The sequence below is a fragment of the Strix aluco genome, chromosome 4 (assembly GCF_031877795.1).
Source record: "Strix aluco isolate bStrAlu1 chromosome 4, bStrAlu1.hap1, whole genome shotgun sequence".
Classification (NCBI taxonomy): domain Eukaryota; kingdom Metazoa; phylum Chordata; class Aves; order Strigiformes; family Strigidae; genus Strix; species Strix aluco.
Window position 1 is genome coordinate 50268996 of NC_133934.1, and position 15483 is coordinate 50284478.

Consider the following 15483-nt stretch of genomic DNA (forward strand, 5'->3'; position numbering starts at 1 on the left):
AGAATCCTGGGATTCATTTTGTTACTTTCTCATGCATTATTCTGATACGAGGCTTGGTCTCATGCAGTGTGATGTGTCCTGTTCAGTTTAATGGAAACGTGATTCCCCTTTCTTCAAGTGAAATAAAAAAACCTCAGAAAAGGTTCATTTTTATTATTAGTTGTTACTATTGCCTTTCCTTCCAGGCTCCCCCTTTAAACCCAGTTTTTCAACAGACACACTCTAACTGCTTCAAAGCCCTGCAACCTGACAAGGCAACAAAGAAAAGACCAGCACATGCTTAACACAGTCATCAAGCTGATTAGAACCTCCATTCTTGCAGAAGTGAACACATTTAAATGCCTTGCTGGATCAAGGCCAACTCACACTTTGCAGGACTAAACCCCAAAAGAACAAGAAGTCTGGAAAGAAGAATCAAATCCAGGCCTCCCATATGGTATAAAAGAGCATTAACTGGCACAGGGTTGGCCTATATTCGGTCAAACTGTAATTGGTTTGAGCCAAAGCAGGCTCAAAAAGGTCTTTGAACGTGAGGAGCTCCAAAGACATTTTGCTTAGTGGTTCAGAATCCAAGAGGTGAGGAGTCAACAGGCAGAGAAGACTACAAAACTCAAGTATATCTCATCCTCATTCCTATATATTAGTCCTCCAGCCACTTAATTTTAATGAAAGTACCAAAATCCTAGTTCTGCAGAGCCAAAGAACCAAATAACTTCAGACAAAACAGAGTTAAGTAGTTTTTGTTTGGTTTTGAGGTGTTGCAGTATCTGGCTAAATACAACTTGCAAGAACATCCTAAGTGTTCAAATGACTCATCAAAATCCACATGAAACAATCAGAGCAAAGAATCTGTAGTTATAGCTGGGGAGTGGGAGCTGCTTTTATTTTTACTAACCCAGAAAAACTCCTTCCACATTCTGCTCTCCTTCTCAGCCAGGATGGGAACAGAGCTCTTTGTCAGGGTTAGCTTAGCCAGCAAGCAGCCTCTCTCATGCTGGCAGCTGCTTTTATACATAGCAGGGAGACTGAAGAGGCAGAGCACAGCTTAGCATTATTGGCTCAAGCCAAGGACTTTAAAAGAAATAAAGTCTTTTCCCACTTTGCATACCACAACAACTCAAACAACTCCCCGGTGTAATGAAGTATGCCCTTTTCCCCTTCCATCCTGCCCCCACAATGAAGAAGTATCTTTGCTATGTTTTCTAACTGACAGAAACTCCAGCCTGGACTCACCAAACAGGATCAATGCAGATATACTCTGCACATAGCTGAACTCTTTTAAGTCATGATTTACTTGTATCTATGCATTTCTCCCACTCTTTCAAAACCACCTATAACAATGATCAGGGCAATTTTCTTGTAGTAATTCCTGTATATCTAGAATAATGTTTTTAATTGTTCAATCATTTGGTGTCATCTGATCTCTCACATATTGCTGAAGGTATTGTGTGAGTGATAAAAATAAAGTGGGTAAAATCAAAAGAGGTGTATAAAGGAACAGACCAGGCAGAAGTAATCAAAGTTTTTTTCAGCTCCTCCTCCCTGCACCACCACCCGCCCTCAAGAACCCCACAAACATTTCAAGTTCCATGACTAAGGTCAGTTGGCACCAGTGGCACTGGGATAGAACAATACCAGAGAGCTCAGCAAAGTAAGGGGCAGCAAGTATCTAAAATTTTTCAGTTAGAACAAGAGAGGCCCTCTCACCACAGATAACCAAGCACCATCAACAGAAAGTCTTACATGAATTCAATAAATACAGAGTTCATACAAGTTTTGGTACAACAGAAGTCAACCAAGAGCAGAAGACCAGCACAATGCCTCTGATTTAACAAAGGCAAGCAGAAATTGGGTGGATAAATCCATAAGGACCTGAACAGATTGCCTAACTCACATAACATTTACCTAGACCCTACCTCCTAACTCTTATAAAAAAGTATCTGTGCCATTGACCCCAATTTCCCTTCCACCTCATCTATTTTACCTGAGAAGGTAGAACAAGTATTCGAAGCAGGGAGGCAGACGCACAAGGCTCCTCTTAACTCCAAAATTAGATTATTAAGACAACTATTTTAAACATGGTTTTATCAAGTTTACTACACTGTTTTCTCATAGTCAGTACTTACATAGTGCAAAACTCCTATCAGCTTTCTTCTTTGCTAACCCTAGTCCTTAAAGCTGTCTTTGCTCTAGTAAAATAATTTTCTAATGAACTTAAATATCCAGAGAAAATGCATGATCCAGGGCAGGTCTGACACAGGACTAGCTTTTTGCTGCCATTTCATAGTGCAAAGTAAAGTTGACTTTGCCACTTAAAATGATCTTAAGAAGTTTTAAGCTTTCAGTCTCCCATTTTCTGATCACACTTACATAGAGCTTCAACTTCTCTCTGCCTAGAAACATCAGAAAAGCAAAAATTATAATCATTGTTTTGTGCCAAGCTGCTCAATTTAGATGCCTGCTGTGCTCTCATTGACACTTCTCACAGGTGATCCAGGCAGTGCAGAATGAAGACGGTGAAGTAATTGCTACCATCCTTTTGCTTTTAGTTGTTGTCACCGCCCAATTCAAAAGAATTAGAAGTACAAAGCACGATCTCCCACCGCTGACAGAGGAAGAAGAGCTACAGAAATAAATGTGACAACAAAGCAAGAGGGAAGAAAAATTAGAGAGAAGTGCAGAGAAAAAGGTTAGATGCAGATAAGCAAGGGCCACTTAACAGGCTGGAGTCTGTCCTCTCTCCCTCCAGTTCTGGTATCATTCCTGCAGAACAGCATTTGGTTTATCAGAGCAGAGTAAATGGAGGGAGACAGAAATAGCAGAACTGAAGGAAACAAAACCAAGCTTTTTTTTTCCAGACAAAAAGGGGTGGGAAGAAATAAAGAAAAACAAAAATAGAAAGCAAAAGGTAGATTGATATGATTTGCATTAAAACACTAATCAACCTCTTCTGTACTGTACAGCAGTGTTAAAAAACCCTGCCACCACCACCACCCATGCACACACATACCAATACATATACAAGTCAATACACGTTGCTGTTAGGAGTTGAGCTGCTGCATACTTAATATTTACTGAACAGGTATTTCTCAATTCATGTTCAAACCCCACAAGTGCCATACCTAAAGCTTATGAAGCCCTCAATATCTACAACTTGAACATAAAAATGACAGTTTCAGATGCAGATATCTTGCTATTAAAAAAAACCCTGAATAATTACATATGCATTAAATAAACTTATGCCATTTATTTCCTTGATCCTTTATGTGCCAAAACACACACCAAAAAAAATTCAGAATAAAAAACAAACAAAAAAAACCCCAGACATGAGCCCACCTTACTATGCATTATTAAAATGCCAAGCACAGTAGGTTGTTAATTTTTCACTTGAAGTAACTGCATAACTTGGTTGGGGAATTATTCAGTTCTAAAAACTCTGTAGCCATTTCATTTCACCTTTCATTTTCTATCATCCACAAGTCAGAATCATATATGCAGTTTAATGAAAAGTAAAGTGCACAAGCCCTTGAATCTCAGATACAGATGGGATGTGCTGTGAGTGATTTTTGTCACCATAACTGATAAATAAGTAAAAAAAAACCAAAATAAAAATCTAAATATACATAGACATTAGTATAAGCATAGTAAGTCAGAAGTTATTTTTATCATACTGGAAACAAAATTTCTTCTTTCTGTAAGCCCAAGATGTATTTTCAATCTTTTTATCACATCTCCATGCTATGCATCATGAAGACAGATGCTGATAGATGAATGGCAATAGAATGGTGATAGATTAAAAACAGTGACACCCAGAAGTACAAGAAGCTTTAAAGAGTACTTCGAGTATAAACATAAGTGTTTAAGCAAGAAAATAATCTATATGCCAGCAGACAAGCACAGCACATTCCCCACAGACAGATTCTTTATCTGTGAACACCCTCTTGCTATTAACTCTGCGGGAGTCAGGGTTGGGGAAGGATGCTGAGTCAAACTTGCGGTAAATAAAAAATTTAACCACGGTATATGTGCACTTTACTGTCCTGACTCACACAGAAGAGGGCTTTCAAAACTTCTTAACATATAGGCCTGTAATTGATGCTTGCTTAAACAGTCTAGGAGATGGATACTGACGCATACTGATCTCCTGTAAAAAGGGGGCGATTGGAAGATCAAAGATTGGGCTACTCTTTGTATAAAATGTTGAACATTCACCTGGGCATCAATTTGGAGGCACAGAAGTTGTCACCTGGCCACCTGCACAAATAACATCCTATCCTTACACACTCTGCTCAGTCTGTGAGCATGCTGAGGGAAGGGAAGATTGTGACATCTCACTCCTGACTTAGGTAAGTGGGAATCCCACTCACAGGGATCAGTTGTTCCAGCTAATCCCCCACAGGTAATTTTGAAACAGTTATTCTACATCATGAGATGCTTACTGCTTTTGTATGCTACTACAGGACTCTTTATTAAGAGGCTCAAGAAAGAAGGTATACCATGCAGTTTAATAAAAAAAAGATGTAGAAGAAAGATCACATGTTCTGTAGCTTGATAGAAGAAGGGGTTTGGGGGGCTATATCCTCCTCCAGAAGTATCCAGCACTGGGCTTGTCTCAATTAGATTCAAAGCCCACATTGTTTCAGAACATTTAAGAACATTTTTGGAAGCTAATGATGACATGGTAAATGACACATGCTGACAGAGTACATACAAGCTCAGTTATCGTATTATTAGTAACATGCTAGTCAATACATTTTGAAAAAGAAGAACACATACTTTTAAAATGGAGAACAGATTCACTTACATGACCTCCCCAGTTTGCATTTTAGAAGACACAGATATAAGATACACTGCCCTATACCAGTACAGGCAATTTTCTGGACTACATGTTTGTAAGATAATCATGCAAACAAAAAGTTTCCATTGTAAGAGAAAAAAACAAAGCATTTATAAAAGAGGATCAGTGACTCTGCTCAGGGTTTGTCAGGTTATTTTCTTGTTTGGTTTTTTCCCCCCCTTCCAGTTTCAGGAGAAGTCAGAAATTCTGAACAGGGTCATTCATGATACTGATTCAGCTGCTGCCTTGCCTTTCAAAAGTGCCAGACCAGTTTTTCTCGTTTCTTTTCAGAAAGCAATGTAATGGGACAATATATTCATCTCTCAAATTAACTATTATTGGGCATCCAGCTCTAGGCAATTGGCTTACTCTGTGTAAGCACTTTATTACTACCCTCCTACTTGTTTATATTTCTCAAAATGCAGCATATTATTCTCTTCAAGTGTAGCAGCTTTCCACATGTTCATTCATCTTAGTTTGTCTCACTGGATTTCTTCAACTGTGTCTCATTAAATAGTCTGAATTTTTCTTTCCAGCTGCATGCTAGGTCGACTTTCAGTGAAATTAAGGTAGATTTACACCAATGAAAGGAAAACAGAATCCAATCACACAGCCTTAAGATTTAAGAGACAACAAAGCTTTCTAGGCTATGAATTTTAATACATCTTAATCTCAGTTCTATCCTTCTAGGACAAAACAGTTATTTAGAGAGTTCCTGATATGGTTTTTACTAAAAGCATAGCTCCAAAAGATGGTAAGAGTTCATAGTTCCCAAGAGAACAAGGTCCCGTCCCTTGTCCCCCATCCCTAGCACATTTATTTTGTGCTTCCCATTCTGTTCATAAAGCAAGTCAGTTCAACAACAGCTCTAATAAGAGTCAGAACAGAAGGGATTAAGTCCACATCACTGCAAGCTGGGAATGGAGGCAGAAGCTGAAGGCAGAGGGGGAGCGGGCAGAGGGGGAGCGGGCAGAGGGGGAGCGGGCAGAGGGGGAGCGGGCAGAGGGGGAGCGGGCAGAGGGGGAGCGGGCAGAGGGGGAGCGGGCAGAGGGGGAGCGGGCAGAGGGGGAGCGGGCAGAGGGGGAGCGATGTGCAGCTTCTGTCTTTGACAGACTATATCAGCTTTGCTGCTCCTGGAATTACTCCCCAATTTTTATTACCACAGCTGTATATTTAGAGCCAACAGGTCAAATTCTGATTTACACCCAATTGCTTGTTACTGAGCCAGTAATTAATGATATGTTAGTTCTTCTGAAATAAAGTTACAAGAAATCAAACTTATTAGCAGTAAACATTTCAAAATGTTCAAAATGTCAGAAAACACTGGGTCCCCAGTCTCACCTTATTCTGAACACAAAAATGCAAGAGAAATATTCCCTGGCCTGACAGCCACTGTGCCCCTGGTAAGGGACACAAGCTGGTAAAGGAGATGTACAGAAACATAAAACACTACCAGAAGTGAACAAAAGTTCATTAGATATACTGAACATGTTCACTAGTCAAAACATTCCCAGAAATTAATCTCTTTTTGCAAATAAATTCATAAATATTCCTTACTTTCTTAAAATAAACCTTTCACATCCTTTCCTCCTCTGGAACTGAAAGAATTCTGGTTTCTCAAAGATTGCTTTCTTGTTTTATTTCTCCAAATCCATATTTGGCCAATGGCCATTCCAAGCTGAACACGACCTTTGAAGGCCAGCAGATTCCTTTGCATCTCATCCACCCCAGCAACCAAAAGTAAGACTGTGCCTCTCCCTACCTGGCCACAAAGAAAAGTAATAGAGGATACTGCAACTTCGTCATCTGTTCTATCCCACCCTCAAAGATCTTTGGTAGGGAGGGAACCAATTCCAGAACATATCTACCATGACTCCAGTGAAAAGACTGTAAGTACTCACCTTAAAACACACTTTGCTATGCAGCTGACAGTTTTGAAAGGGAAAACAGACTGATAATGTTACAACCTTAAAATAAGAAGAGAAGCAGAAAAGTAAGCTGTTCCTCTCCAGCAAAATACTTTTTTGAACTGCTCTTGGGCTGACACCTACCATTACTTTCTTAATCACTGCAAAATAAAGTTTCTTTCTGTCTTGCTATTCATGAGTAGCAAAAAGTTACGCTGAAGTTTCTAAGCTGTTTTTAGAAGAGAAGTATTTCAATTACTTTGGCTTTTGAAATATTTTTCCCTATGTCATGCCCTTCGTAGGGCTTAGAACTGAAAGATTTCCTTGGTTATCAAGTCCTCCTCGTCTGCTATCATAATTTATAATACTTCATAAACTGATCAAGCTCCAGCTTTTTAATGTTCTCTTACATTCACTGAAGATACTATGACATTTCCAAAGCAGTAAAATATCAGTCCACCCATTTTTTTCCCAGTATCGTATTGTAGCCTACTTACTCACTAGAATCACCCACAGAATCACATAACTGTCAGAGTGTTTTATGAGTCTGGTTTTTAAATGAGAAGATAAGTAATTAGATCTTTAAAGACTGTACTGTAAAGATAAATTCTAAAGTTACTGAATTCACATGTAAAAGCTTCATTACCACAGCATCTTCAAAAATTTCATTTTTTCAATTGCAGCTGGTTAAGGGTATACCTAAACCATTACTTCATGAGGCTAAAATGAAGGCTCCTCTCCAGAACATGATACAACACTAATACTCTGCTGCTGGTGTGTAGAAAGTGTATTTTGCATAGGCCACTTGAGAATCTACAACATTTTACAGATCAGTAACATAATTTCAGCACACAGGGAGAACAAACTCTCAATTCAAGCAAAGCTCATTAGGACTGAAAAACAACCAGCAAAACTAGGAATGATTAAATATCAACATCCTGAGATAGAGTTATGGGGTTGGATTTTTTTAATAATGTTGTTATATGTCTTCTCAGTATAACTGGGTAGCCATTAAGTGTGAAGAACAGCTATGAAGTGAGAGAAATGCTATTGAAGAAATCAATATTAAGTGGTACTTACTAAGTTATTTTATAGTATCCCTTTTTATATCTGAAGAATCCCAAACAGCTTTAGAAAGCAATCAGATTCTAATTGTACAGTGATTAAACTGACAAACACCAACTGTTCTGCACTGAAACAAAATATTTATACATTTCAAGCATCAGTTCAGATGTTGCTAAAGTAAATCCCAGAGTAGTACCAATCAAGTCAACAGGTTACAGTTATTTTACCTAGGAGAACACAGACTTTGCGTCAAAGTTTCAATATTGTTTCAGATTAGCCTTCTTCTGTGGTAGGGTAGTCAAAGATTTCCCCATTAGCAAAAGATTCAATCAAAAAAGACATTTGCATATTGTCACACACTGCCTCTGTGCCACAGCTAGAATGCAGTGAAAGACTTTCCCTGACTCTTGATTATAATGTTCCTATTAGAAGAGAGGCAAGAAACCCATGTGTTTCATAAAAGAGTTTCTGTGCAAATTTTAAAAAAAAAAAAAGCTTCAAAACCTGGGACTGAAGTAGTCAGCTGCACACCATTGCACTTTACTGGTAGAAAGATGAAGCTTTCAAATTGAATGGACATAAAAAGAATATTACAATAAATCATTATGCAAACGACATGCTAGCAACCAATGCCCTTCAGGAATGTATCATACTTATCTAATCACTTCCACCTTCTCTTGGTTAAGATAAGCTACAGTTCATTTCAGTTAATAGAGCTACAAGTGAAAGAAGTATTCTGCTTAGCCTGCGTTTTGTAAACTTGAGGACACACGTGGCAATGGAATCAATTAATTTACTACCCAGTCAATTTCTTCACTTTGAACCTCAATCACTGCCAGCAAATCTCATTAGTCTAATCTGGGCAGTAAAAAAGTTCCTCTGAAATTCCTTCTCAATAATGTTATACTTACAGTGTCTAAAACTTTGTTTTAAAAGACTTCCAACAAAAATAATATTCAATGTAAATTCTACAACATTCAACTTAATATGAAACTAAGGCCATAAACACTGCTTTAAAAAGCCCAACACTTGAAGTAAGTGACAGATTACTTTTTCATTAATCCAATTCTGTTTCTAGCAAACAAAAGTTTAAAAAAACTTCTCCAGAATCCAGGGAGATAAAGGACAATGTACATTCATAGCCCTGAAACACAGACTAAAGCAGAGACACAGAGTCCTTTAAAAAAATGTAAAGGTGTGTATGATAGATGATTTAAACTACAACTTTGATCCTGCATTCTCCTCCCTTTGGATATTTCCTTTGCCCATCTCTGTCCTGCACAAGTGTTAATTTGTGACAAACTATGGAACTCATTGTCACAGGCCACAGCAGGTACCAAAAGTATACATGATTTTTAAAAGCAGTTAGTCCAATTCATGAAAGAAAAAAAACACCAAACTTACAGAACAGAAAGACAATTAAATAAGCCCATGGACTGCACATGGCCAGAGATACTACCACAGGCTTGGACTATGCACATATTTTGCCCTATGCAGCTACCACTGCAAACACCACTGTGCTGAGCTGATCTTTGACCCCGGCCAGCACAGATGCTCTTAAGCTCTCATTTCAGTTGCAGGTGTCAGTGCAGCCATTAGGATGGAACCCAAATCCAACCAACAGGAAAATGTGCTGAATGTCATGTGAGGCCCTCTCCGGTTTTAAATCAAAACAGCATTTCTGAGACATGGCCACCAGGAACCTCAGCTTCTGTGCCTGGGCAGCACAACTTCCACCAGGCTCTTGCCCCCTTCTCTGAAGGGCCATAAACCCATCATCTCCTGCTGTAAGGACCGTTCAACTTGAAAACCCTCACTGATCTCCACTGCTCCATATACAACAAATGAATCAAACGTTGTTATTTCCATTGCTTGTCTGATTAACAAGAAGCTTGTCTGGCAACAGCTACAGAAAGGTTTCTCTGGTGTTTTTCTGTCCAGTGCAACAAATTCTAGGACTGCAGAAACAAAAAATCAACATCTAATGAACGAGTTCTCATTTAGCCTTCCAATTCAATCAATTCTTGCAGACCTATATATTAACAGTATATCGTACTCCTCTCATTTACTCCAAGTTTATATTTTGAAAGAGTAATGCACACTTTAAAACAATTTAATGAATCCACACTTGGAAAAATTAAGTTAGCTTTACCTGAAAACCCTCTTTGTTCTGAAAAACATTGGGATATAAAGAACAATGATACATGGGAAAACATCCTGTCAACTGAGAATTTGATCCTTAGATTTGTTCTGCAGTTTTATTTTGTATTAGCATGACTTTATAAGTTTGCTGCCATCACAATGGTGGTTACTGCTCCAAAATAAACATAAAATCACTATGTTGATAATGCTCACTTTCATTACAAAAAACATAAGCATTTTTATTTTTCTGGTTTGTTTTTTGTTTTTTTTAAGACTCATAAAATCTCTTAATTTCTAACATTGAACTTACTAAATCTGCTTTATTCAGAATGGTCACAAATTCCCTTAGGTTTCATAGGGCTGCTACCAAGCACAATTTACACTAATTTAGCACTAGGGTGAAGCCAGTTCTGGAAAGATAGCTACTTACTATTTTTATTTCAGTGGGACCAAAGTTGAGAAAAACAGCTGTCACTATTATCAGAAAACTAGTCTTACTTTTCTATTTCACCATGCCAGTGGCCTCTCCTATCTACCATTACACACTGCTAACCTTCCCTGCACTGTGTTTAATTCTTCAGGGCAAAAATATGTACTTATTTAGACTCAAGACATAAACAATGACAAATAAGTCAAGATGGTTGGACAAAACATTCTTTATGACATACCTTGAAACTTTGCAATGAATAACCCACATTATGCGATAGATACACAACTTCTTTCTTTGTTTGTCTTGGCTGAGAAAGAGCAAGTGCCTTATGCATTACTAAAGCAATGTATACACCTTTATATTTCTCCAAACTGCCAGGCAGATGTGTCCTTTATGGACCTCTCCCTCAGCATCATAGTGAGAGCAAATTCGTATGCTAGTATACAGTACTGAAAGATTAGAAATAAGAATTATTTTAATTATTTATAGAACATCACTGTCTCCTAAAGAAGGCCATGCCAATTAGCCTGCAACTGGCCCAAGAAATCCTATGAAAGAGTAAAATCTAAAACATTTCCTATTGAAAACAGTTTAGATTTTAGATTAGAAAAGAGTTTAGAATATAAAGAGTTTAGATTTTACTCTTTCAATCCTATTCTATTTCTAACATTAATACTAACATTTTGTGAAGCTCAAGGCAGTTTAAACACTACCTACATCAGTAGAACAGGATCTTCCTCTATAATATTCATTTCAGATAACTGATAGTAACGAAGTTTTTACTGGGTTGCTCCTAAGATCAAACTCACTGCTGAAAGACGCTTCCCTCCCCACAAGTCTGAGTCTTCACGATTTTTACCTTTTTTTAAAAAAAAAAAAATCAGAACAAACTCAAAACCCTACGAACCTGCCATCAGAAAAGAAACCAAAAAAACCCCCAAAACCCAAAACAAAAACAGGAAGAATACAACTGAAAGGAAGCATGATCCGAAGATCCTGCATACAAACTAAATAACAAAAGTGCATTTATCTATTTTGTTCTTTTTTCATTCTGAAATTCCAACCTGAATCTAGGAAAGCTTTCCTTAGAAAAGTTTAATGGAAAACAAAAATATATGGGAACATGCTTATTTCAAATGCATTAATATTTTCTGATAAAAAACATTATCAGCTCTAGCCCAACCGGTATTAAAGCCTTAATCACAGATAAACTTAATAAACTTAAACTAGATACTCAAGCTCTTATGTTAAGAAATTTGGGGGTTTTTTTCATTACTATTGTTAGCTAAACTAAGGGGAACTCAAACATACTAGTATAATTGATAACTTGAACTAACATGGAATAGGAACTAGTGGGAACTAGAGAAAGACTTCACATCACTGTGTTAGTTCATGTCACTTCCCACCACCGATGACTGTATTACCTTTCCATTAGCATAGCTAGATTCTAAGTCAGGGACAGAAGAAACAACTAACTGAAAGTTGTACACTGCTATGAACAAAGTTACAGAATGAGACTGGATTATAGTTTAAACTAACAGTTGTTCTTTGTTTTCTATCAGGAGAAAGAAATAGACTTGCCTTTATTGCGTAAGATACTAAACTCTAACACTACAAAGCATCTGAAGAACAACTCTTACCTACAGCAACTGATTGAGAAATAACCACTTTGGCAATCAAAGCTGCTTCCACACAGGCACAGAACTATGGGTTACCTGTAGGTCAGTACATACAAAAGCCGATACACATTCAATCTTGGATATAGTGCCATCTGTCTCAGGAACTGGTAGTTCTACTGGACAAACACCCTGCTAGCTGAGCTTCTAGACAGGGCTTGACATTCAGAAGTATTTTAATAATTTGTATTTAATAAAACAGGTTTACAACACTGTCAGAGCTGTCAATTAATTCCTTCAGACAGTGGAAACAATAACATATTAAATACTTAACTTGTCAAGCATCAGTGTATCTCCAGCCCCTCAGTTTCCTAAAGATACTTTGATGTGGTACTTTGGGAACTTGTACAATGTGTTACAGAGAAACCAGACACCTCCCTAACCACTACAGAGCAGCACAGGTTAGTATGGGAATATCCTCACTTCCGACTCAGCAAAACAGAAGTCTCCCATTCACAGGCCAGCATCAAGAACTGCAACAAACTGCATCAGGAAAGAGGCAGAAGAATGAATATGTAGCATTACAGGAGGGGATAAGACCAGACACATGCTACATGAAAGGCTGCTGAAAGATGGTGTTAATTTTCATAAAGCAAGTGTTTGGAGTTTCAAAAATAACAAACAAGGCACAAGAGTGTACCAGATAGCTAATATTTAGTTAACATCTACCAGCTATTCATATTTTTTCTAATCAGTTTCAAAGAAAACCTGGGTATATAAAAAACCAGGAACTAGTGATTATTTTAATCATTTCATATTTGTTCCCCTTTTTAATGTTATTTGACTGGTATGAATGGCCTATGTGATGTAACCAACACAACTCTGGAAACCAAACATACTGTCAGATTTCAAGCTTGTCTGAACTAATCCCAGTCTCATTTCACACCCACACACCAGGCTCCCTCCTACTAGCTAGCTTGGACTTCTCTTATGCACACAACTTCCTTATGTCAATCTTGCAATTAACATCCACATCTCCTCCCCAAATGATGCCAACTCTTCTATGAAACATTCAAGCTATGAAGACCACACCCCCCTTCGTGCTCTTTCATCAGCCCCTTTTGCAACCTGAGAATAAGCTTCTCTTGGGAAGGAAACTCGTAAGTGTTCAGTCCTTTTCACCTTGTAGAACAGTTTATCTAATAAAAAAAGGCACACGTATGATATTGCATCAAGAACCAAATAATACTCATGCTTGTAGATCAGGTCAGGGAAGAGATTTATCTGAATTTTCATCTGTCAGCTGACTGGTTTCACTGCAGAGTAAGATGAAGTAAGATGATCCAATGACAAACCAAAGTCTAGGAGCTAAAAGGATTAAAAAAGGATTTCTAGTTTCTTTGCTCATTTTTTAAGCACAGATAGGGAAGATGAGTCTTTCCTCCTTCACCTCTTTCTGTATCCTACAGTTAAGAGTTACAGGAAAAAACGAAAATGTACGTTCTTCACACGACTGGCTTTTCAACTATTTCATATCCCATACTCCAAATGACATGGAGATATTCTGAAACAAATAAAGAGGAGTCTTGCCAACTCAAGAAAATCCTGGTGTACAATCTGTTGGGGTCCTCATCAGTGTGCCACTCCTAATCTATAACTGACTTATAGGGTATGTAGGTCACATAGTATTGTTCTCCAGAAGTTACAGGACAATAAGAGACAGCTAAAGTGCATTTGATAATTGCCATATATTCATTTCACATGTAAGCAATTACTGTGGTTGCCACAGGAATATTATGCAACTGTCATCCTCTGTGGAGTATACTGTATGTGTGAACACAGAGAACTGAAACACCAAACATTGAAAGGATGCTCCAGAGCCCACATTATCTAAATGCAGCTCAGTGCTACTAGAGCCTCTATTTGACATTTTAAATAAGACTGAAGACTTAAACCCACTTTTTAGAGCACAGCTGTCCATACAGTAATAACCGATCGTGAAACCCAGCATTCCAAATAGAGAGCTCATGGTTCAACAAACCTATTACACACACATACACACACACTTACTTTACCTGTAGTTAAAGCATGTCAACAGGTCAGCAAGGAAAAACTTGCTCTGGCAGCTGTTCCATTTGGTGGACAATCTAGATCTAAAGTTTCTTCAGCTGACACCTTTCAGCAGCATTCAGCTTTCCACTACAGATAAGGAAAGACAGAGAAAGGAGGAAAGAAAAATTATCATTCTCTATTAATAGAAAGTAACTGCCCAATAGTTGAATGAAATTTGGCAGCTTAATAACTGGGGGAAAGAAAAACCAAACAAACTTAAAGAGAACAAGATGATAAAATCTCAAGTATACTAGAGAAGCAGTAACAAAATGTATTTCACAGCATGTCAGGTCCACACAGACAAGATCAGTGCCTTCAGGCCTTCCACCATTACCTTCGTGAGAAACCCTTGAAAACACCAAGGCCATCATCAGCTACGAGCTCACACCACTGCAGAAGCAATACACATTTCCCTTCCTTGCTGCCTTCTGTTCACTGCTACGACCCAAAAACATTTGCATCCATGCTGCACCTCAAAAACACACCAAATATGTTTGGGAGAATTAAGAAACTGTTCTGGCTAAAAAGTAACCACTGGGGGAAAAAATAAGTAATAAAATGCAAAAGCAGAAAAAATGGTGTGACACTGAATGCTAAAGCTGGCTATGCTGCCAGAAAGCTGATGTCAAAACGCACTTTTCAGACAGGAAATGCATCATCTTGTTAAACAGGCTAAACACATGCAAAGGTAAAGGAGAAGGAGAAATCCACACCTTTCTTTCAACACCAGAGTCATTTATATTAAATTTATATTTGACACGTAACAAGGCCGCACACATACAAAAAATGCAAGTATGAAAAGGGTGTCTATTCATTTACACAGTGCTTAGCATTCAAAATTGATTTTACAGACATCCTGTAAACCTGTCTGGCAGAAATTCCTCCAGACTACACAAATTAATTCAAAATAGGGAGGCTGTCAGATTTTCTGTTTTATAAGCAAGGAGGTCGAATTCTAAAATAGTTTTCAGCATGCTGAAAGGAATCATGAAAAAGTTAAAAAAGGAGAAAATAGTTATTTTGCATAAACATAATTTTTGGCCAAGAACTCATAGTTTAAACCAGATTCTTAAACAGCTTTCCCATCAAAGTAGTATGAACAAAAACACCCCAAAATTAAGAGCTTATGGGAAGACACTATTGGTTTACAGATCACAAATACAACATGGTTTCAGTACAGGCTAGACTAGATGATCCAAGAGACCCCCTGCCATTTTATGCTCTTGAATTTTAGGGATGATTATATCAGGTTCCTCCACAGTGCTGAAATCTCATAACAGTCTTTTAGCATCATTTTTCCCCTCTATTAAAACAAAGAGGTAGTCCTAAAAACCAGCCATTTTCTCACGTGAAATGATACCAGGATGAATCTCT

The 15483-nt window shown here is 37.9% G+C and overlaps 1 protein-coding gene across 1 annotated transcript in view; it reads right to left on the reverse strand.

Annotated features, from left to right (window-relative positions):
* FHIP1A (FHF complex subunit HOOK interacting protein 1A) overlaps positions 1-15483 on the reverse strand; it is a 96681-nt gene that overhangs the window by 67083 nt on the left and 14115 nt on the right. Inside the window, exon 3 of the mRNA XM_074823031.1 lies at positions 14073-14196. The gene's annotated coding sequence lies outside the window, so the exon portion shown is untranslated. The remainder of the gene's footprint in view (positions 1-14072; positions 14197-15483) is intronic.